At 34.2% G+C, this 24,884-nt stretch overlaps 1 long non-coding RNA gene across 1 annotated transcript; it reads right to left on the bottom strand.

The window, feature by feature from the left end:
- Positions 1-1,704: 1,704 nt before the first annotated feature.
- LOC132271822 (uncharacterized) lies at positions 1,705-11,413 on the bottom strand. The gene is made up of 3 exons (XR_009469845.1): positions 11,215-11,413; positions 4,151-4,198; positions 1,705-2,517 (listed from the first exon to the last, which is right to left on the bottom strand). It is a non-coding gene; the product is annotated as an uncharacterized LOC132271822 (long non-coding RNA).
- Positions 11,414-24,884: the final 13,471 nt, after the last annotated feature.

Genomic DNA, 24,884 nt, shown 5'->3' with positions numbered 1-24,884 from the left:
ACGTTCACTGGTTAGCCAGTAAATCCGATAGCAATACACTAGGGAAGGTTCAAAGGCAAAAGCTACATATCCTGATGCAGTAACTTTCCGACTATACTCTCTCTAGTGTCTGCATGACTATCTTTTGCATTTAAGCAACCAATTTCCATTTATATGGGGGATTGTTAAAAATTGTGAATGAAAATTGTTTGATTAGTCATCAATGATGCCTTTGACTTATGGAATGAAAAGATACAACTCAAAACCAACAGATATAACTATTCATGTGAACCATTGCAACCTATTGGAGTGGATGTGTCTATTGGTAAACAGACACCATGTGAACCATTGCAACCAATTAGAGTGGATGTTATTAGTGTGAAGAGACACATATAAATGGTTAATGATGAAGAGACACATATAAATGGTTGTGTCCAATGATGAAGAAACACACCCAATCCGAAAAGGCACCTTGCTTAAAAACTACTTTTTATTTTTTCCAAAGGGTTGCACCCACCCGAAAAGGCACCTTGTTGCCTATAAATACTCCCCTTTGGATCATTTGCAAATCGTTCATTTCAACCCAACCCAAGTGGGTTCAAACCATAGGTTAAGTGGTTCGAGCCACTTAGACCCTAATCCAATTTCATCGAGCCATATTAAGATTGGTCCGAACCATTTGGTTCGAATTGCACCCAATTCAGCATCTATATAGTATAGATGCATTTTTGAGTCAAAGAGAGCATTACACGGAGGAGGTTCGGCGTATCCATGAGTTTGTAGCATATTGTTAATTATTTCTTAACATATTGTTAATTATCTCATGGCATATTAGTATAAGGGTTTTATATCTTAAATGTCACATGAAGCATATATATTTACCAACAACCGCTTGCTTCCTTGGATGCCAACACTTGCATGTAACCGCGTGCTTTCTTGGCTGCTACGTGTCCCATGACTTTCCACTTGCATGTATCCTTGCTTCCTTGGCTGTCACGTGTCCCATGACTTTCCACTTACATGTAACCGCTTTCTTCCTTAGCTGCCATGTGTCCTATGACTTTTTACTTGTATGTAACCGCTTGTTTCCTTGGCTGCCACGTGTTCCAAAGTGGTTACTTCATTAAATGGCTTTCTTAGATGAATCCACATGTTGTTTTATGATTACACCTACGTTTACATATCAACCTTCCATTGGAATCGGCCACAACAACTTTCCATTGGGAAGTGATGGATAATTATGGTGCAAATAAAATTGATATATGACAACTCTTATGTAAAACTCGTCACGTGTCAACTAGTCATTGATTGAAATATAGTATGTAAACACATGTATCAATCAATTCCTCCCTCGGGGTTGAAAACACAAATAAGTAAATAAATATATAGATAAAGTTATAATTTGATTCAAGACTTGTTAGGTATAGGATACTTGAGAAAAATATCTTATGAAAATGTATTCAACTCTTCAAAGGTACTTGGCACCAACCTGCATAGACACTCTACTTATAAGAATCCTTCGTTACCAAAAAAAAAATAGCAATGTTTCATGACTTGACTTGAAGCCTTCATTGTGTGGCTCAAGTTATTGCATGATGCCAAAGTGGACATATCAATTTTAGAAAGCAGGAAGACTTGACTTTAGAAAGCAGCGGAATGTGAATAAAATGGGGGAGTCCATGTTGACTAGATATGAGATTTTATTTTCTTGTTATCCAAATAAAATAAAAAATCTAAAAATTAAGAAAAATCTCGTCACCAAGAAACTTTCATTTTTATTTTTCCAATGTCACCAAGAAATTTCAATCAACCACAAACGTTACGGCCATAATAATGGAGAAATTAAATTCAATCAACCACAAACGTCCCTGCCCTAATAATGGAGAAATTAAATTCAATCAACCACAAGTGTCCCAGCCATAATAATGGAGAAATTTGTTCAACCAACCACAAACGTCCCTGCCATAATAATGGATCGGATATTTCCACATTTCATTTCCAACTACTAAAAACTAACTCTATCAATCCCCAATGCTCTTAAGTGCCTGTTCAGAATTACTTCTCTATTACTAAAAAGCATGCTATTTTGAAAAAAACTTATGTACCTCCCATTCTCCCAGTTCATAAAAAAATTTCATTACTTCATTTACATTTACATAAGCGCTAATCCTCCTCATATTTAGTAAAAATACATAAATCTTCCTTGTTAACCAATTTCGTTAAATGGCAATTACAAGAAAAATATCTAGTCTACCGAAATAAAAAAATATATATTTAGAAATTAAGAAAAATTTCGTCACGAAGAAACTTTCATTCTTTTTTTTCCGGTGTCACCAAGAAACTTCAATCAACCACAAACGTCCCTGTGCTATAATAATGGAGAAATTAAATTCAATCAACCATAAGCGTCCCAACGATAATAATGGAGAAATTTGTTCAACCAACCACAAATGTCCCTGCCATAATAATGGCTAATGACAGCTTCGATTGGATATTTCCACATTTCATTTCCTCAATCAATCTCCAGTGAACAATGCTCTATAAAGGAGGAAAGAGAAATGGAGAACTGAGAAGAGAGAGAAACAGGGCGAATAAAATAGAAGGGAGAGAGAAATAGGGGCAAGATAATAGGAGGAGATAGTTATCACCAAAAAAAAAAAAAAAAAAACGGGGAGAGAGAGAGAGAAAAAAAAAAAAAAAATAGGAGGAGAGAGAAAATAGGAGGAGATAGAATAAAGGAAGAAGAGAGATAAAAAAATTAATATTAATTTAATATGTGGTTTTAGTAACTATGGCGATAAAGCATTGAGAGACATGGTGGCATGGCCCCTAAAATTTTTTAGTGAAAAAAATTCTAAAAATAAGTTCTTTGAAATATAAAAAAGAAATTATTAATGGCCCTTTCAAAACTGGAAAGGAACCTGAATTTGAACTCCCGCCCTTTTTTTCCTTTACTTTTAAAATTTTCATTTAAAAAAAAAGGCATATAGAATATCTATATTTCCGTTCTCATTTCATATACTTAAGAATTATGAATTATTTTTATTTATAAATAATCATATAAATTTTCTTATATATTATGTACAATAAAACTCCTATTGTAAATTATAATTTTTTACAATTTATAAATAGATACATACATATATATATATATACAATTATTTTTATATTTTTGTTTTCATATTGACTCCTCCAACAGCAAATTTTTTTTAGTCTGCTGCTAGTGATAAAATTTATGGCCGGGACCTAGCTACCAAAATTTAATAACTCAAAATTATTTAGGCTTAAAATTTATACTTTTCCTGTATGATTCGTTTAAAATGATAATACATTGGGAATTGTTTTTTTTTTTTTTTCTTTTTCCCAGCAAGAAAAAACTATATTAGTGAATTGAGTATGAACAAGGATTTCTATTGGGCCGGCCTGTTTGGACTTGGACTCATTTAGCTTTTTTTCTTACTGGACATGATCTGGCCCAATTGTCTAGCTGCATTTGGATTCACATTTTTTTTCTTTTGTTTATGTGATTTAGGAATTGTTTTATGCTTTGATAATTTTATCATACAATTTTGCCTTGTATTTTTTTATATGTGTAAGTTATCCTAATATGTTTTATTTGATTGTAATATAAATATAAAAAATCTCGTGAGTGAATTGTTGAATTGTTGAGTATTATTGATGAAGTGGAAGCTAAATGGAGAATTACGTTATACAATTGGCATACACAAGTTGAAGAGAAAATTGAAATATTATTCATTTATATGTAAATCCACCATTGTATTCTAAAAATAATCCTATCTCTAAAAACTGAAGAAAAAAAAAATAGAATATGAAGCTAAATACTAAAATAAGATAACTACCAAAAATTAACTTAATCTAAGTCTAGTTCTATCAATAACAAAAAAAAATTGATGGTCTACTTGTAACACTAAAAGTCTCAAAAAAAATAAAAATAAATAAATAAAATGAGAAAATCTTATATTGATCCGAACCGTTAGCCGGGTCTTTAACCGAACCCGAGGTCAACTAGGGACAACACCAATCTTTTCTACGTTAATACATATTATACGTGTCATTCCGGGTTTATAAAAAAATAAGTAATAATAAATAAATGAATAATAATAATAAAATGAGATTATAGCTACAAAGTATGTTAAAACGGTCTACTAACCCATCGAACCCTGTAGAGGAGCGTCGTCCGCCACTTGCCATCTGTGTCCTGAAAAAAATATTAAATATAAAGGGGTGAGCAAATTGTTCAGTAGGTGGTGCCTAAGACACACCTCTTATGACCTCGTGAATCCACACAATGAATAGAAATAGGGAATAGGGATCATACTATACCAAAAAGGAATACAACATTAATTTCAATTTCATGATAAACAATGCCGTGTCATGATATGCAATGCCATGTATGTCGTTCCCCCTACTTAAAATCACTGCCATTCTTCACTTTTCAAACCATTAATGTAACCCACTTCGATAACTCCTCAACGACGAGAGAAGGATTGGCTACTGTCCTTGACTCTTGGTACCCCCGCAGTGTCATTTGGGGCTCAGATAGCTCAACCACGCTAGGCCGATCTCCCTAGTTCCTTCTAGGCTACATTAACGCCACGGACCCTCGGTACCCCATTGGCGTCCGGGTTTTCACAAAATTCTTTTCTCAAAACTTTATTTATTTATTTTATTATTATTATTTTTCCAAAACCCCTTTTTCATTTCAAAACATTTCCCTTCCTTCATACCCAATGACATGCATGTATATCTCATGCCTTCAATACTATAGAAATGGAAAAAAAATTTATTATTTCACAATTAACATGCTTCATCATACAAATTTCTAGCAAGTTAATAAGCATCATAGGCATGGAGAATTAGCACATAAAGCATGCTCTTTCATACAATTCAATTAAATACACATACTCACATACTTCATAAACACAATCAAGTCAATTAAGGAGCAATTAACACAATTTAGCAAAATCAAACACAATAGGCATAGAGATTCACCACTTAAACATGCTTTTACATACCACATCAATTAATTCACATAATTGCATGCTTTAAATACACAATTAAGTTAATTAAAGGAATATTCAACACAATTGAGCATGCTATATAGCAAAACACATAGAAAATCTCATAAAGGAGTAAGAAGTTGTGGATTAAGAACTCCTACCTCTGAGGATGCAAAAACTCTAAAAATGGGTCTCAATTTTTGGACTTCCTAGAGTGACCAAAAGCTAAAATTGCTAGTATGGATTTAAAGGTCTCATTATGAGCTTCATTTTACTTCAAATGGCACTTAAAAATTCCAAATGATGAAGGAGAAATCTTGGATTGAAGATTGAAAATTAAAAGAAAAAGAAAAATCCAGAAGAAAAGGGAGAGAAAGAGAGCTATGGGAAAGTGAGAAGAAAAGAGTGACCAAGTGGTCTCTAGACCACTTTAAATGGTTGTGGGCCCAACCTAGAATTTTATTTTCTTTTTCTTTTATTTTTAACCACGTTTTACACCACGCGCGCGCACACACACACACACACATATATATATATACATACATACATACACATACATATTCAATTACCACCACATAAAATACATTAAATAAAAATGATTATGGTGCAAATGGTCCCAACTAAAATTCCCGTAAGCAACAGTTCTAGTAACAGGTCCCACACGGAACCGTCCGGCCCGAAAAACAGAAAAATGCAAAAATGACCACCCTTGCATTTCAAAGAGTTCTGGACTCAATGAAATGCCCCAATCAACTCTCGGACATAACCGGCACACTCCACGGTGTTCGGTACCCAAAATGAGATAAGACAAAAATGCCCCTACAACGACAAAATTCCAAAAAATTAAAAAATGGTGAAAATCGAAAACATCACAATCTACCCTCCTTAAAGAGATTTCGTCCTCGAAATCTACCCTCCTTAAAAGAAGGAGGCTCACAGCCATACACTTTCCAAGAACACCTCAGAAAACCCCGAGACTTAGAATTCAACAACCATATTGCCTTTGACACCGGCGCCAACAGGCAATCACACTCTGTCGCTAGAAAATCAAATGGTCACCACCTTATGAGGGTACTCATCACTCATAACATCATACACAAAACCCGCTGAATTCTAAACTCGCCTTAAAACCAACACTAGTCCTGCTACACTACTACACAAGGCTTGAAAGAAGAATGGTCGCAAGACACCTGAACATGACAACATCCTATCTCAACCCATCCCTATAAAGGACACACAAGTCCCAGACAAGGAGCCCTATCCACCACACAATCAGACTCAAACTCAGACCTACACCTCTCAGTTAGAACAACACTTGCCATCCAACATACAACTATACAACGACCACTAACCACACCAACCGGCAATTATTATACTAATCAACCTCAAGATAACTAAATGATGAATCTCCCAACAATTATACAATCATTAGCCATCAAACCGATAGAGCGTACCTTCCTGTGCCCAGGACTTAAATCCTCAAAACCAGATCTTTAATAATCAAGCGGATTAGACTCTTGGTTCCACCTAACACACCTCATCTCCCGAGACAACTTCCTAAATCTACACCCTCACACTGACACACCCAATACCATACTTTCACTATTTATGACAACTTGAAACAATCATTGACCTTTGACCCGACATGATGTTAAAGAGGGATTGATTCAAGAGAAATGGTTGGCCAGGCCATTCTCATCATCGATCCAATCTCAACATAAATGCCGTTCCTGTCATCAAGTCCAAACCTCAAACACAGTCTCACACAATCCACAAAACAACTATAAGATCCACTCACTGTCCATCTATTGTTATCCACAACCTCAATAATTATACAATCATATACCTATCCTTAGAATTCCAATCATATCTCAATCACATAATCATAATAAACAAAAACAACACAGCACCAAATGTCTCAATCATCGACCAACATCAAAGCTCTCTAATCTTCTCATAATACCCATACCTGGTAAACAACTTCAAAACATCATTCTATTCAATTCTGACCTTGTCAAAACACACGATACAACTATCTCATACCTGAGATCTCAAAACCAGAATCAATCATTCTTATTATCCTCAATCGAATCCCGTAATAATTCTCTAACTGCATAACATTCAACAATACCAACACCTGTCCCCAAGACATTGCTAGAATCAATCACCTATAAAAACATCTGAATACATGAGTCATATCACATCACCTAATTATCCTCAATCTTTCATTCATGACAAATTCCTTGCCGCCGCCACCAGTACCTGACATTGAAAACATATAATCCTTAGACAACTCGTGCCTTACATACCACCCGTCAAAACCACACTCAAAACGGGCACTACAGAAACCCAAGACTCCACCTCCCTCTGAGGGTGTAAGTCGACCCCTTTTAACCAAAGCTTCTATTGTTGAACCCTAACAACATAACAAACTACACACAGGTCCGTCCACCAACAGACGTACACCACTCCTAAAGGGAGAACAAGACTTACGAAAAACGATGTCCAAGACTAGAACAAGTGGAAAGGGTAACGAACCCCACTTTCACAAAAGACTGACAACTCATACTCGAATGCACTTGACACCCTATCACGCGTTACTCACCAATCGCCCATGGACACCCAATCTCACCTGAGATGAAGTGAACTTCCTACACACAAGGAAAGAACTAACTGAAAACACATATGGGACTACGATCCCGATTCTAGGCGACCTCACCACTAACGAACCGTCACACTCTATCAACACAAAAACCTCGCACACTCTTCTCCGTAACACTATGCTAACCGAAACCAATCAGATAAAAGCACCAACGCCTTCAACATACTAACACTAGGAACCATCACTGTACGTTGGACACCGCGTCCCATCCTACCCAATAATCTCCCAATGAGAAACTCTATGAAATATAATGACACCTGATCACCTGTTCCACCTCTACCCTTTGAAGGTGACACTGCCTTAATCACTGTGAACACAAAACCCGTGACCTCAATCACAACGACCCACTGACTTGTCAAAAGAAAAGGGTGCATATCTGGCAACGTCGTCCTCACTGACTCTAATGACGACATCGTCCATAATCGCCTCAACTGGCGCACAATCCATCACCTACCTGACAACACACAACAAACAACTCGTAATTTCCAAACCGCATTTGGATCATACCTTAAACCACTCTACTCATCAGCACTAAATATTACACTACAACACCATAACACTTCTACTGTTACTCATTCTAACCACAGTTCTATCCTATCATCCCACCGAACCATCAAGCCACTACTAAAGGATTTTTCCTCGAATATCCTTGTGATAACATCATCGTAACAAAAGAACAAACATTACTCTCGATACTCCCCACAACGATCATTGCATACCACTAGAAAAGAACCTCAATACGACAATACCATACCGATAAATCCTCAAAACAAAAATGAGCATAAAGCCTAGAATCTCAACACCCAACTATCACCTCAATCCCATCAATGATATCATCAATCATTAACGCTTAACCAAAAACTTAATCTACTCATTCTAAGGCGATCTACATGTCTAAATGAGAAAACCTTATACTCCAGATTCAACGTCATTACCTCCCTTCATCACTGTTCCTTAGAACACTATTGACCCCAACAAAATCAAATGGCCTACCAACAAAGCCTACAAGATTAACCTCGTTCCACTCATTCTTATTATCATTCTACCTTTCCGGATCCTCAAACACCGAGTACTATCTCATAATACATCAGACACAATTGAAATACAACCCGAATCTACAACTTTCAAATTCTAAAACATAATTCATTTGATAACACCATACTCACCAGCTATCACTTCATCCATAAACAACCAAGCACTCCAATGACCCCATACTACCTGCCTTATAGTGCAATCCTGTTATACACAACTAAAACTAACCACTATACACCACCTCGAGACTTTCTAAACAGCCGTACCAACCCAAAACTCCGCTCATCGACCGAGCCATGCAATCGACTCACCGAGAGTCAATTACCCATAGCACACTCCTGTAGTTCTCCAATACGAGGATCACCTCTCAATAAACCAGTCTCTACGACAGCCCGAACCAACATGCCTCCTAGACCATACAAAAGGATTCATATTTACAACTCACAGACTACATTTGTGACTTAAACAATCTCTATCACACCTACTACGTTCGGTTCGTTAAGAACCTCCGCACCAAACCGTGACCCAAGTCACTAACACTAACCTTCTATGGTCATACCAAAACCCTCAGTCACACACCTGACCTCCACGGTCACCAGAACCCACACACTAAAGCATGAAACTCTCACACAACGCAGTCACGATGCTTTGAAATGCAACTCGTTCGAAGTCGTGCTCTAAGCACCACACAAATTGCAACAAGAGGATAAAAAAAATAGCTACAAACCAAATAACTCAATCCACGAGCTAAAAGACCAAGCCATCCGTTCGATAAGAATTCACACCCAATCACCCTTGAGCAACAGAGCTCCTCGCCAACTCTGGTCAAAACCCACACAACCATCCCATGCTCAACCGCATAAACACATAAAAATATAGATATGCACGTATACGAAATGGATGAAACCACAATACCATGCTCATTACTTGTCACATTAACATAAAAGAAAATTGCACTGACCGTGCCTACTTCTCACCATCATCGTATATCTCATACTTTCCGCCCCATCATATATGACATGCTTGCAATTAACATAAACACTTTATTTACATGTATCACAATTTAAACACGTATGCACTTAACAAATAGGCATGCCTTTCAAAATAATAAATATTTAAACAGGTATTAAGTAAGCATACTTTTTAAACAGTTAAGCACTTTAACATATAGGCATATAAACGACGCAAATCAACTCTCTACCCCTTCTAGGTAAGCCACTACCCGTAGTCCGAAAGGTATTCGAATCTAAAGCTCTGATATCAAATTTGTAATGACTTAAACCCGTAGGTCCGAACCGTTAGCCGGGTCCTTAACCGAACCCGAGGTCAATTAGGGACAATACTATTCTTTCCTACGTCAATACATATTATACGTGTTATTCTGGGTTTTTTTTAAAAAAAAGGAATAATAAATAAATAAATAATAATAATAAAATGAGATTATAGTTACAAAGTATGTTAAAACGGTCTATTAACCCATCGAACCCTGTGGAGGAGCGTCGTCTACCACTTGCCATCCGTGTCCTGAAAAAAATATTAAATATAAGGGGGTGAGCAAATTGCTCAGTAGGTGGTGCCTAAGACACACCTCTTGTGACCCTGTGAATCCACACAATGAATAGAAATAGGGAATAGGGATCATACTATGTCGAAAAGGAATACAACACTAATTTCAATTTCATGATAAACAATGACGTGCCATGATATGCAATGTCATGTATGTCGCTCCCCATACTTAAAATCACTTCCATTCTTCACTTTTCAAACCATTAATGTAACCTCCTTCGGTAACCCCTCAGCGACGAGGGAAGGATTGGCTACTGTCCCTGACCCTTGGTACCCCCGCAGCATCATTTGGGGTCCAGATAGCCCAACCACGCTAGGGCGATCTCCCTAATTCCCTCTAGGCTATATTAACGCCACGGACCCCCGGTACCCCATTGGCGTCCGGGTTTTCACAAAATTCTTTTCTCAAAATTTTATTTATTTATTTATTTATTATTATTATTATTATTATTTTTTTTTTTTTTTTTTTTTTTTTTCCAAAACCCCTTTTTCATTTCAAAACATTTCCCTTCCTTCATGCCCAATGACATGCATGTATATCTCATGCCTTCAATACTATAGAAATGGAAAAAAAAATTATTATTTCACAATTAACATGCTTCATTATACAAATTTCTAGCAAGTTAATAAGCATCATAGGCATGGAGAATTAGCACATAAAGCATGCTCTTTCATACAATTCAATTAAATACACATACTCACATACTTCATAAACACAATCAAGTCAATTAAGGAGCAATTAACACAATTTAGCAAAATCAAACACAATAGGCATAGAGATTCACCACTTAAACATGCTTTTACATACCACATCAATTAATTCACATAATTACATGCTTTAAATACACAATTAAGTCAATTAAAGGAATATTCAACACAATTGAGCATGCTATATAGCAAAACACATAGAAAATCTCACAAAGAAGCAAGAAGTTGTGGATTAAGAACCCCTACCTATTAGAATGCAAAAACCCTCAAAATAGGTCTCAATTTTCGGACTTTCTAGAGTGGCCAAAAGCTGAAATTGTTGGTATGGATTTGAATGCCGCAAATGGCACTCAAAAATTCCAAAGGATGAATGAGAAATCTTGGATTGAAGATTGAAACCTAAAAGAAAAAGAAAAATCCAAAAGAAGAGGGAGAGAAAGAGAGCTACGGGAAAGTGAGAAAAAATGAGTGACCAAGGAGTCTCTAAACCACTTTAAATGGTTATGGCCCCACCTAAAATTTTATTTTCTTTTTCTTTTATTTTTAACCTCATTTTACACCACACTCATATATATACATACACATACACATACACATATTAATTTACCACCACATAAAATACATTAAATAAAAATAATTATGGTACAAATGGTCCCAACTAAAATCCCCATAAGTAACAGTTCCTGTAGCAAGTCCCACACGGGATCGCTGGCCTGAAAAACAGAAAAATGCAAAATGACCACCCGTTCATTTCAAAGAGTCCTGGACTCAATGAAATGCCCCAATCAACTCTCGAACATAACCGGCACACTCTATGGTGTTCGGTACGCAAAACGAGATAAGACAAAAATACACATACAACGACAAAATTCTAAAAAATTAGAAAATGGTGAAAATCGGAAACATCGCATAAATAATGAAATTGTTACTAAAAATCATGTATGTCATAAACAAGCCTAGTGAGTATGATGCTTGAAAAAAAAAAAATATATCCTGTACATTGTGCCCCCGAGAAAATTTTCTGATTTCGTCCTTGGACACTGTTGCTTTCTTTTTATTATAATATTATGTAATTAGGTATTAATCCAAAAATTAAAAATAAATTAAGAAGTAAAAAAAAAAATCATGTGATCACGTGTTTTTTGCTTATAAGTGTGTGTCTATATATATATATATAGTTATATGCATAGGTACTTTTGAGGACAGAGCCAACCTTTTCAAAGCTTGGAATAGCCACTAGTGAGGTCGAAGGAAAAAAGAAGAAAAGAAATAAACAACAAATTCCAATTGCCACTAGGGCGGTTAATTTTTCTTTATTATGTAATATGTATATAGGTTTATAATGTTTTTTGACACTAAAAGAAAAGCACACACCCAAATATAACTTTGTAGTTGTATCATTCTGGAATCTGTAAGAAAATTTATTGGGGAGATTTTTGGACAATTTTTCTTTTTTCATCTGCCATAGCAATGTATTTAATTAAGAGTATAAAAAGGATATTTGGATCTTTTAAGCACGTAAATAATGTCAATGTTGTCTAAAATCACTTATGTTGCGTTTGGAAGTAAAATCACTTATGTCTAAAATCACTTATGTTGCCTTGAAATTGGATGAGAAAATTCTGATTCCAAAGGTAGATTCCACACTCACAAACATAATTAATTTTGTCCTGTGAAGCGAATACAACATATAGAGTTTGTCTCTCGAATTTCCTCTTCTATTTGGTAGCGAGTCTGCTGTCCAATAATCAAATTCCCAATGTATTAAATAGAAACAAATGCCCAATGCATGTGTGAGTTCATATATATATATCTAGAGAGAGAGAGACAGAGATAATTATATTATTCATTGTTGAACACATGCATTAATGTGTAAAAATGACATGGTATTATTCTTCGGTCAATGCGTGGATGAATGTGACATGAAGTGTGCATTCTTTATCACTGTTTCTTTGTTTAAAATTATGCAACTCAACTATGTTCACATAGAGCTTGTTTCAGATCTTTGAAGAGCGACCACCATGACTCTAGCTTCCGGGGCTTGCTCTGCATCTTTTTCAAAAGCCATTGTAATAGATCTTCAAATATGACCTTCAATGCAGCTATATATTGTGTCTACCTGCATAATTGTGTTTTATATAAGCTATTAAAGCACTTTGATGTTTTATTCATGCTAGCTAATTGTGTTTTGTCCAGTGAGTAGGAACTTCATACTTACTACCTATGTGGCGGGACAATAAAGTGATAAGTGTCTCTCCAATAAAAAATAAAAAATAAAAGATTTGAAAAGTTATTTGGGTTAAGCCCAATAAAATCTGAATCAAATCCTAATTTGATTATTTCTTCCTTATAAAATACGAATCAAACCCAAAAAAATTATGTAGAAGTAATTGGATTAATTTTTTTGATGATGGTGAGACTTAAGAGTTCAATTGTAAACCTAGCCCTAGAGTATTTGCATTAAAATAGGCTTATTAACATTATTCAAATAAATAAAAGAAAGTATTTATTCATGATTTAGTAAAAAAATAAAATTTGTTTTCTTAAGAATTCTTTTTGGTTCAACATTAGACTTGCCATACAACGATCGGTTCTCTACCTTGAAGAATGAGCCGGCGACAATCATAGATTCATATTTATTTTCACATGTGGGACAAGACACCCATTAACAAGTGCAAGCATCTGCTTTTACACAAACAATTTGGTCTTTTTTTTATTTTTTTGGTCAACAAGAAGGCAACGGAGGGCTAAACAACACAAGCCACGCTTCAAAAGAACAAAATCAACATATATATATATTAGTTTACACATGAAATCTTATCACCCACAATCGAAAATCCTAATCCGAATCATTTCATGGATTTGATTTGAGCAAGATACTTGTAGTTGTGATTCCTTAGGGCTTAAATAGAGTAGCATGGGAAAGAGATAATTAGATATGGGTTTGAATTGGATCCTACTGGATTTAACCGAAATAACTTCTTAAATCGTTTATTATTATTATTTTTTACATTGTAGGGACACTTGTCACTTTGTTATTATGCCACATAGATGGTAAATATGAAATTCCTACTCACCGGTGAGTAGGCAAGTATTGTCCAAAATATATATATATATATATAAAAGAAAAAACTTAGGCATTATTTCTCGTAGTGTTTATTTAACAAATCTGTATAAAATGAAAATCAATAAAAATCAACGAAATGAGTGCACAATATAATTTTCACACACACACACACACACACATATATATATATATAACTAGATTTATATAGGTCTAAAGGCCGGTTAGAAATGCAAAATATAGTATAAATAATATTTAATGGTTCACCCTTTTTTTCATTATAATCATTTAAGTCGAAAAATCTGTTTGTAGCGGAATTGGTACTATGGATTAGGCTTGGCCAACTTGTTTGTATAATCTGTTTGTCTTATTATTGGGCTTGGACTGATTGCTTGTACAATCTGTTTGTCTTATGGATTAGGCTTGGCCACTTGTTTGTGTAATATGTTTGTCTTAATATTGGGCTTGGACTAATTGTGCCTTGTATATGCGTCATCATTCCTCACATGGGCCGGAATTTGGGGCCTTATGCAGTTACTCTAATGCAATTAACATTTACCTTTCAAAAAAACAAAATAATAATAATAATAATAATAATAACATAGAGCTAGAAGAGTTGAGTTTTTATTTTTGCAAATATCATATTTTTTCTAAGCAAGAAAATAGATCTCCTTTTCCATATCTTAAGTATATATGTAATCGTTAAGTAAAATATGTAGAATTATACAGTTCATTAAATTCTAGGTAAATAGAAATAGAAAATACAAGTTTTGGGTCAAATGATTTAAAATAGATCTTTTTATTTTGAAGTGAAAAATGAAATACTTAGGTAGTTATCGGTAAAGTTATATATAATTGAAACTAAATTTTATTTATCCATATGTAATAGGTGGTTTTAATTAGTAACTATGGCGATAAGCATTGAGAAACATGGTGGCATGGCCCTTAATATTATTTTTGGGTGAAAAGAATCTAAAAATAGGTTCATCGGAATATGAAAAAGATATTTTTGTCTTTAGGTTTTAAAAGAAAGGAAGAATATCTATATTTCCGTTCTTCTCATTTCCCTCTCTTTTGTCACCAATTAGAGAATATTTATGTATACTTCACCATAATTATCATTAAAAAATAATTTGCTTGTTCATATTGCATTATTATTTTGTACTCAATATATATATATGTGTGTGTGTGTGTGTAACTGGGAGTCACAGACACAAAGAAAAATATATCTTAATACTAGTTCACCAAAACTAATTTTTTGAAGTATATTATTATTTTGTACTCAATATATATATATGTGTGTGTGTGTGTGTGTAACTGGGAGTCACAGACACAGAAAAATATATCTTAATACTAGTTCACCAAAACTAATTTTTTGAAGTATATTACTCTTCACGACTTAATAAGGCCCCTTAAGTTGTTTAATTGATTGCCGTATTTTAAAGAAATTATCTTGCCTCAAGAAAAGAAAATTAAAAATAATAATACTAGTTAATTTGACACTTCCATATGAATATTTCTGGCTCATAATTTTGAAGTGAAATATCAGAATTTCACTTGCGGTCGTGGTTTCAAATCTTAGACTTGATACTTCATGAGACTCCAAGTCTAAGTGACTTACCATTTAAGCCAACCCTCCCTTAGGGTTGAAAGCGAAAATAAATATATAGATGAAGTTATAATTTGATTTCAAGACTTGTTAGCTGTAATCTTATGTAAATGTATTCAAGTCTTCAAGAGTAGTTAACACGAACCTGCATAGACACTCTCCTTGTAAGAATCATTCGTAACAAGCACAACTGATTTTTCAACAAAAAAAAAAAAAATTGTGTGGCTGAATGACGATGTTTGATGGCTCGAGTTATTGCATGATGCCGTGGCTGAATGGCAATGTTTCATGGCTCGAGTTATTGCATGATGCCAAATTGGACATATCAGTTTTAGAAAGTAATTACCATTGAAGACTTGACTTTAGAAAGCAGCCGAATGTGAATAAAATGGAGTCGTCCATGTTTGACTAGATATGAGATTTCATTTTTTTGCTATCCATCCATATTCTGAATTGTCCTACAACTATTATAAGAATCACATGTTTTTTCGGATTTTTTGTAACAGTCTATTTTATTTTATTGTATTTTATAGTATTCTTTTTGTTTCAAAAAAAATAACTTACTTATTTATTTTTGGTTGTCCCAAAATAAATATCTCATTTGAAAAATCAAAGTAATATATATTTTTTTTTTTTGTAAAATTACAAATTTAACTTTCTTGTAACTTATAAAAGTAAACAATGACATCCAATGATTTGATCTCTCATCTCTACTTTTGAAAGGAGAGGTTGATAGAAGAAGTACTGCAGAAAAAAAAAAAAAAAAAGAAGAAGATTGACGGGAGAAGTCCCAGTAGTTACCTGCATGCAAGAATGTGGTGTCTATAACTTGTTAATTACCCATGAAGCGAGAATTGATACGTCTAAGTGAGATGTGCCGTCTCCCTGTACTTGTGGCACATGTCATCCCCCAACCCGCTTCCCAAACCATACAATGAAATAGGTAGGAAATTACATCAATATAAAAGAAAAATAACTTTCAAAAACCTGCAATCAAGTCAAGAAAAGAAGAAATTTATGCAACAAACCAAAACACCAACAAAGCAAATACAAAAGGAATTATTCATTGTATCAGTCATAAAACAGATTTAGCAATATCCGTTGAGACTATCCGTCATGTAAAATTTGATTTCTATTCATCCACAATCTCCGTATCGAAGAAACAAATTAACCCCCAACAAGCAAATTTTGTTCATAATAATTTTAGAGTCGGGTGAAACAGCAATGCTCTATTCGAATTGCTAAAGATTTTTAAGTAAATTGAACCATACATCTCTAGTTGTTACTTAATATATATATATATATATATATATATATATATATATATACCTGGGAAGGAGTGAGATTAGAAAGGATGGATTGAGTCCAACTTTTTTTTCTGGGAAGGAGGGAGATTAGAAAGGATAGATTGAGTCGAACTTTTTTTTCTGGTAATTTTGAGTCCAACTAAGACTCTCACACGACTCAGGAAAGTACATTTACCATAGGAGCTTCCGGTTCACCCATTGCCAAAGTCGTTTATGAAGTGGTTTATTATCAATTTGAGCGTAGATGCATTCTTGAAAATATTAGAAAAATCACAAAAAAAACGTTCTTAGATATGTGAGAATATATATTGTCTTAGGTAAAACCATTAAATCACATCCAATAAATCACAAAAAATAAAAAATAAAAAATAAAAAATAAAAACAAATAAATAAAAGACGTTCAATGGTTCACCTACTTGAGCTCTTGCAAGTCTGTCATGATTGCTCAAGGAAAAAAAAAATTATAAAAAAAAAAAAAAAAAAAAAAAATCAATGCACAAGGAAATTGCAAGGAAGCTACACATGCTTTGTCTCCTCTTTATCTTGATTTGTTACAAGTTTGTTATAGGCACAGAGTTCAAATTCAGCTTCACATTGTTCATGTCTGTGGAAGTGCAAAAATAATTAATTAGATTTTCATTTTCAAGTAAATAAAAATATTATGAACAAAAATATTCCGAATAAAATAAATACCCTTTATAATGGATAAATTATATTAAGATTACAAAAATTAAATTATGAAGTTTTAAGAAAAACAATCAGACTTATAATTGATTGTAGGACGGCTCCTTTCTAGACGGACCTATATGAATAATAAATATGCAAAAAAATAAAATAACTCCTTTGGGTGGTGTACCCAAGTTCTCTAATTTGGCTATCATATATATACTCAGTTTGCTACAAATCAAAGCGCATCTGACCGGTATAATCTCTCCGTCGTCAAAGAGGATAACTGGGTTCGAGCCCCTACATGAAAAACTCATGTTACGGGATTGAGATATTATTAATTGAAAAAATTGTTGCGAAATATTTTAATAAAATTATATATTTATATATATTATGTTATATTATATTAAATATTATTATATTTATATTCATGATATAATTATATGTAAATTCTCTATTTATGTTGTTATAACTATTGTACTCTTTTACATTATAAAATGGTTAGATGTTTATCATTTTATACATCAAAGTCTGAAGATATATTTGTAAATGTGGGTGAGACTCTTGAGAAATGTTTTTATCTTACTATTCTACTATTTCATATAGGCATATGTGTATTGTATATTTGAGAGTAATTTAGATATTAAGTTTATGGGCAACAAGGCACATATAGACTTGGACCTAATTTTTGTGGTTGTGCAGATGGAGGAGACGCTGTTGTGAGCTGATTGGTTTGTATCTTGGAGCTGACTAGTTTCTGTGAGATATATTTTGTAATTGGCTAATTTTGATGTCAAAACAAGTCCGATCGAGTTATAATTTTTGGTTCAAAATTTTGAAGATTGAAAATCGGATGCGGATTTGAAGAAATTCAAGTGTTCATGAGATACTACACTCCAAGATGATAAGAACAATGCTATAAGAAGTTTTGAGAGGTAGTGAGAACATTTAGGAAGGGTTTTGAAAGGTTCGGAACAAGTTTTTACATTCTGTCCATCTTGAACTGGTTCAAGATCTATAGAACAGGTTCAACGTCATCAGAATGCTAAAATTTCAAGACTGACCATCTTGAACCGGTTCAAGAGGGCTAAACCGGTTCAAGAATCCGTGGGATTCCTTACTGTTCATCTTGAACCGGTTCAAGAGGGCTGAATCGGTTTAAGGACTTCTAGCAGCAATTGGATTTTAGTTTCCTTTTTGCTGAAAGTTTTCTTTTCGATTCCAACCTCCTTCTAAGTCCTATGCACGAATTTTATCATATTTGCTAAGGGATTAGAACTTACAAAACTCTATATAAAACATGTCATATACATTGGTGGAGGACGGCTTTAGGGAAAATCAATTTTATATTTTGAGAAAGCCTTCTAGAGAGAGAAAATTCAGAAAATCAAATCTGATTGTTCTGAATTTATTTATGAGAGCATACACATATATTCATGAGTAATTTAGTGGTGTTGTTCTATATCTCATCGGAATCGGAGCTATACTGAAGATTCAAATATTCCAAATGAGAAGTAGGATTTAATTATTCTACAATCGAGTTCAAATCTTGAAGAACAAAAGTAAGCACAATCACACTTTGAAATGGTTGGAGTATTCGAGGAGTGTTGTCTGATCTACCTGCTACTCTTCTACAAATATCAAGTGTAAGTCTGAGATTAAGTTGCTGTTGGACGGGGAGTCGCAAAGCCAGAGGATCGTCAGCGGTTGGTGTACTGTAGAACGATAGGGTGTGAGCCAGAGTCAAAGTTCAATATATTTTGTTTCAAACATAGTAGATTGGTTTACTTTAGACTGCACAGTCCACGAGGTTTTTCCCATAACAGTTAACGTATTTTATCAGCTGGAGTTTCCTCGCTAAAATCCTGGTGCAATCTCTCTAACTCTAACTTGCTTTACTCTTCATATATTTGTGAATGTGAATGTTTAAATTAGTCAGATAATTTAATCAATCAGAAATTGAGCAAGTTGATTTAGTAATCAGATCTAGGTCATTAAAGGAGTTAATCACAATTAAAATCAACTAACTATTTCCGCACCCCGCGTAACTCTTGTTTCACAATTTGGTATCAAAGCGGGATACTCGATATACATAGTAGATTATAATTGTTGGTTCATTGTTGATTTTGTCATCATGTCTGAAAATTCATCTGTTGATGTGTTGCTTGTAACTCCTGTTTTTGATTCTGTCACAAGCATGCATATTGAGTGGTCCAAGTTTATAAAGGATTTTGAAATTTTGTTAGAGAAATTGAATCTTGCAGAACACTATAGAGATATTTATAAATTAGAAGTTTCTGTCTCTAATAAGAATTTGGAAGAAATTGGTCATAAGAATTTGAATCTTCTTCATAAAATTGATCTTTTGGAAAAGGAGCTTAAGAAGGTAAATTTGTTTAATAAATCACTGGAACTTAAAATTGATAATTTGAGTAGTGAATTTGTTAATTCAAAACAGTCTTTTCAGAAAGTTGAGATTGACACTTGCAAAATTGATACGTTAAAAGGAATAGTTGAAAATACTTGTAATAACAAAGAATTGGCTTCAACTTCAAAAGATTTGTATTTTCAAAATTCAAAAGATATTTTTGTGAAAGTTGATACCAAGTCTTGTGTTATTTCTAATTCTCCTAAACTTGTTTTCAACATGTCATTTTTGTGGTGAGAAAGGGCATATCAAATATAAGTGCCAGAAAAGAAAAATTGAACTAGGGAAAAAATTGAAAAATTTTGAGCGTTCAAATTTAAGGAAGAAGAGGATTAGAACTGTTGAGCCTTGTGACACTTTGCCTAGAACAATAGGGAAATCATTGCATAGTGAATCTAAAATTGTTTGGGTAAAGAAAGAGAATTTTAAATGCCTTGCCATGCACACTGCACTTAGAGCACTTGGTTCATGTGGTTGGTACTTTGATAGTGGTTGCTCTAGGCATATGACAGGGAATAGAATATTATTTACCACTTTTAAGGAATGCTCAGTTGGTACTGTTACTTTTGGTAATGGTAATGCTTCTACTGTAAGTGGTAAAGGTAAGATCAAATTTCCAGGAATTAGGGAGTTAAAAAATGTTCTATATGTTAAAGGTTTAGCTGCTAATCTGTTGAGTATTAGTCAAATATGTGATGAGGAGTTTCAAGTCAATTTTACTCAACAAGGGTGTTTTGTAACTAATGAAAAAGGTGAATGCATCTTGAAAGGAACTAGAACTTCTGATAATTGTTATGTTGTGTTTTTAGATCCTTCAATTATGTGTTTTTCTTCAGTTACTGATGAGGCTGTTTTATGGCATAAAAGACTTGGACATGTGAATTATAATAATTTAGTAAATTTGTCTAATAATGATCTTGTTCGAGGTTTGCCTAAATTGAAGATGCCTAAGAATGAAATATATGGTCCATGTCAGTTAGAAAAACAAACTAGAGTGTCACATAAAAGACTTATTCATAAAGTCACTTCTCAACCTTTAGAATTGATTCATATGGATTTGATGGGTCACATAACACCTGATAGCATTGGAAGAAAAAGGTATATGCTTGTTATGGTTGATGATTTTTCTAGGTTTACTTTAGTTGCATATTTGAGAGAAAAATATGATACTTTTGTGAATTTCAGATCTATTTGCCAACTTATTCAAAATGAGAAGGGATATCGAATTAATCGGATTAGGAGTGACAATGAATGTGAATTCGAACCTAAGGAGTTTATTAAATATTGTGATAAGAATGGCATTAAGCAAGAATTTTCAGCACCTAAAACACCACAACAGAATGGTGTAGTGGAAAGGAAAAATAGGACAATTGCAGGTATGGCTCGTACTATGCTTCAGGAGAATAAGGTTGCAAGTCACTTTTGGGCTGAATCAATACGTACTGCTTGTCATATCCTAAATAGAGTTTATCTTAGACCTGGAACTAACAAGACTTCATATGAATTGTGGTATGATAGAAAGCCCACTGTTAAATACTTTAGAGTTTTTGGAAGTAAATGTTATATCCTTAGAGATAGGGAACAATTGGGAAAATTTGACTCTAGAAGTGATAAAGGTGTGTTTTTGGGTTATTTACAAACTAGTCGGGCTTATAGGGTTTTTAATCTTAGAACCAAAGTGGTCATGGAGTCTATAAATGTTGTATTTGATGATACAAAATCTAAGATAACCTCTTCTCAACTTGATAAAGAAAAAACTAATTTTGAAATTGTAGGAGAAAGGAAAGAACCTAAAATTTAAGAAGAAGAAAGAGTTGAGAATTTAGGTAGAGAAGGTGAAGAGGTTGAAGAATATGAGGATGAGGTATTAGAGGTTACCACTAATGAACCTATAGGAGTTCCAGCACCATCTCTTGATATTCCCACATCTAGCAGTTTTAGGGTTAGATTGAGTCACCCAATTGACAATGTGATAGGTTCATGGGATAAGCATGGTACTAGGAGTACAGTCCGTAATGATGTAGGACACTTATACATTGTAGATGATATAGGAATTAGAGGTTACCACTGATGAACCTATAGGAGTTCCTGCACCATCTCTTGATATTCCCACATCTAGCAGTTTTAGGGTTAGATTGAGTCACCCAATTGACAATGTGATAGGTCCATGGGATAAGCATGGTACTAGGAGTACAGTCCGTAATGATGTAGGACACTCATGCATTATAGATGATATTGTTCATTCATGTCACATAGCTCAGTTTGAACCTAAGAATGTTGATGAAGCTCTTCAAAGTTCTGATTGGCTTATGGCTATGCAAGAAGAATTGCTTTAATTTGTGAATAATGATGTTTGGGAACTAGTGCCTCGACCTAGTGATGTTAATATCATATGGACCAAATGGATTTTTAAAAATAAACTTGATGAACATGGTCTTATGATGAGAAATAAAGTTAGATTAGTTGCACAAGGATACACTCAAGTTGAAGGAATTGATTTTGATGAGACTTTTGCACATGTTGCTAGACTTGAGTCTATTCGACTTCTTTTTGCTCTTGCATGTCACTTTAAATTCAAATTATTTCAAATGGATGTTAAAAGTGCTTTTCTAAATGGTATTTTGCAGGAAGAAGTTTATGTAGCACAACCAAAAGGTTTTATTGATCTATATAATCCTGATTTTGTTTTTCATCTTAAAAAGGCTCTTGATGGTTTAAAGCAAGCACCTAGAGCATGGTATGAAGTTGACTTTTTATCTATTGCACAAGGGCTTTCGAAGAGGAGGAGCAAATAAAACATTGTTTATTTTCAGGAATGGAAAAGATTTTCTTGTTGCTCAAATATATGTGGATGATATTATTTTTGGTGCTACATGTGATAACCTTGTTCATACTTTTTCTAAAGATATGAGTAAAACTTTTGAAATGAGCATAGTTGGTGAACTGACTTTCTTTCTAGGTGATGAGCACTGAAAAGTGCGCATTTAAACCCGTTAAGCTTAAGCATTCTAGTACCTTTATCTATCTTACTTTGCCGTTTTAGACTTATTACGTGTTATTTCTATTTTCAGGCACTAATCCCAAAATTGAGCTAACTCAGCCAAATAAGAGCTTAATTGAAGCAATCCTGAGATAAACCAAAGGAGGGAGCAAAGTGGAGAAAGAAAGGAGCAAAAAGGAATCAAAGTTGTGCAGCTGAAAAGTTCGATCGATCCAACTTAGTGTTTGATCGATCGAACATCTATGATCGATCACAGTACTTCTCGATAGATCCAACCTTGGCCTTTGCTGAAATTCCAAGTTCGATAGATCCAACATCACCTTCGATCGATCGAACCCTATTTTGTCCTATTCAAATGATTGATCTTATCCACAGCTGTACGCCTACCAACCACTTTTGTCCTTTTCCCCATAAATATCTTCGAAATATCTCAGCCTTGTCCTTATCCGGAGGAGTCAGACCACTTCGATCGATCCAAGATGCAGTTCGATCGATCGAACCAATCTTTGATCGATCCAAGTTAAGGTTCGATCGATCGAACTTCCTCCAGCGAGAAAAAGTTAAAGTCCAGCTCATTTATTCCGTCCTTCACCCAATCATTGGAGAATATGCCTTGCACGACCACAGCTCATCATAGGGTGTATTTGACCTACCTATATAAGGAATATGATACACTTTTTGGAGAGAGTCTAGAGTCTCTTGACACACATTGAAAATCATCTTGGAGGCTCTTCTTGGAGAGGAGGAAGGAGGGAAGCTAGAGCACCATTGGAGGAGATCTTCACCAACAAGGAGCAGCCATGGAGTTAGCCCTTGAGGGTTGGATCATCATTACCATGAGTGTCTAGACATCCTCTTGGGGCTAGAGTTAGCCCCAAGCATGCTTTCTATACTCTAATCTTGTGTATTATTGAGGGATTAGTGTTGTATGATACATCTTGATATTCATGTATATATAAATTTTGATTATTTCATGGTTTGTATGGTTTAATGCTTCCAATTGACTATTCTATTCTACCCATATGTCTATGTATGCTAGAGTAGGATATTCATGTGCTTATCTCTAGATTTAGTGTTTTTGATGCATGTCTATGTGTATTGATGCTATAGATCTAGAGATTATCAAGATGATATGCTTAATGAATGCTATTTTGGTTCATTTGATGGTTTATGCATATTCTTGATGGCTTGTGCCTCTCCCCTAGTCTAGATAGCTTTATTTTCATGCTAGTAGTGTAGATTTAGTGTAGTGGTAGTATAATGTTAGATGGGAGGACAATCTACTCTTGATGTTTGATGTTCCATGCTTGTGAGTCCAAATGACATATTCCTCTAATATTGTGTTGCATGTGGATTGTGAGCTTAATGAAAGATTAATGACTAGTTATTATATGTTGTATCTTTCACATGTGTTTAGACAATTTATTCCTCTCCCAATAGATAAATTGTGGCCTCTCACATGATGTTTAGATAATGCATGTTTAATTAAGTCATCCTTATGGATTGCTTGGACTATGAGCTTAATGAAAAGTTCAATGACTTGATTTGATATTTTGTTCTCTTCACATGATGTCTAGACAATATATTCCTCTACCAATAGACGTATTGTGGCCTCAGACATGTTGATTGAGACAATTTGCACTTGTTGAGTCACCCTTACCAATTGAATGTCTTTTATACACACAACATTGTTGCAACACATTCATTTCCCTCATTAGTCACTTGATTATGGTTTGGAATAGTATTGTTTGGTGGTGATCTCTACACCCCAAGACCTTTCCTTCTTACTTACTCTTTATCTTATTGCATTTTAATTAATTCTTTTCTAGAAGTAATCAACC

Source organism: Cornus florida, unplaced genomic scaffold, assembly GCF_030987335.1.
Source record: "Cornus florida cultivar Cherokee Brave unplaced genomic scaffold, ASM3098733v1 CherokeeBrave_3.0.0_Hap2_Chr08, whole genome shotgun sequence".
NCBI lineage: Eukaryota > Viridiplantae > Streptophyta > Magnoliopsida > Cornales > Cornaceae > Cornus > Cornus florida.
This window is presented reverse-complemented; position numbering and strand designations above follow the sequence as displayed.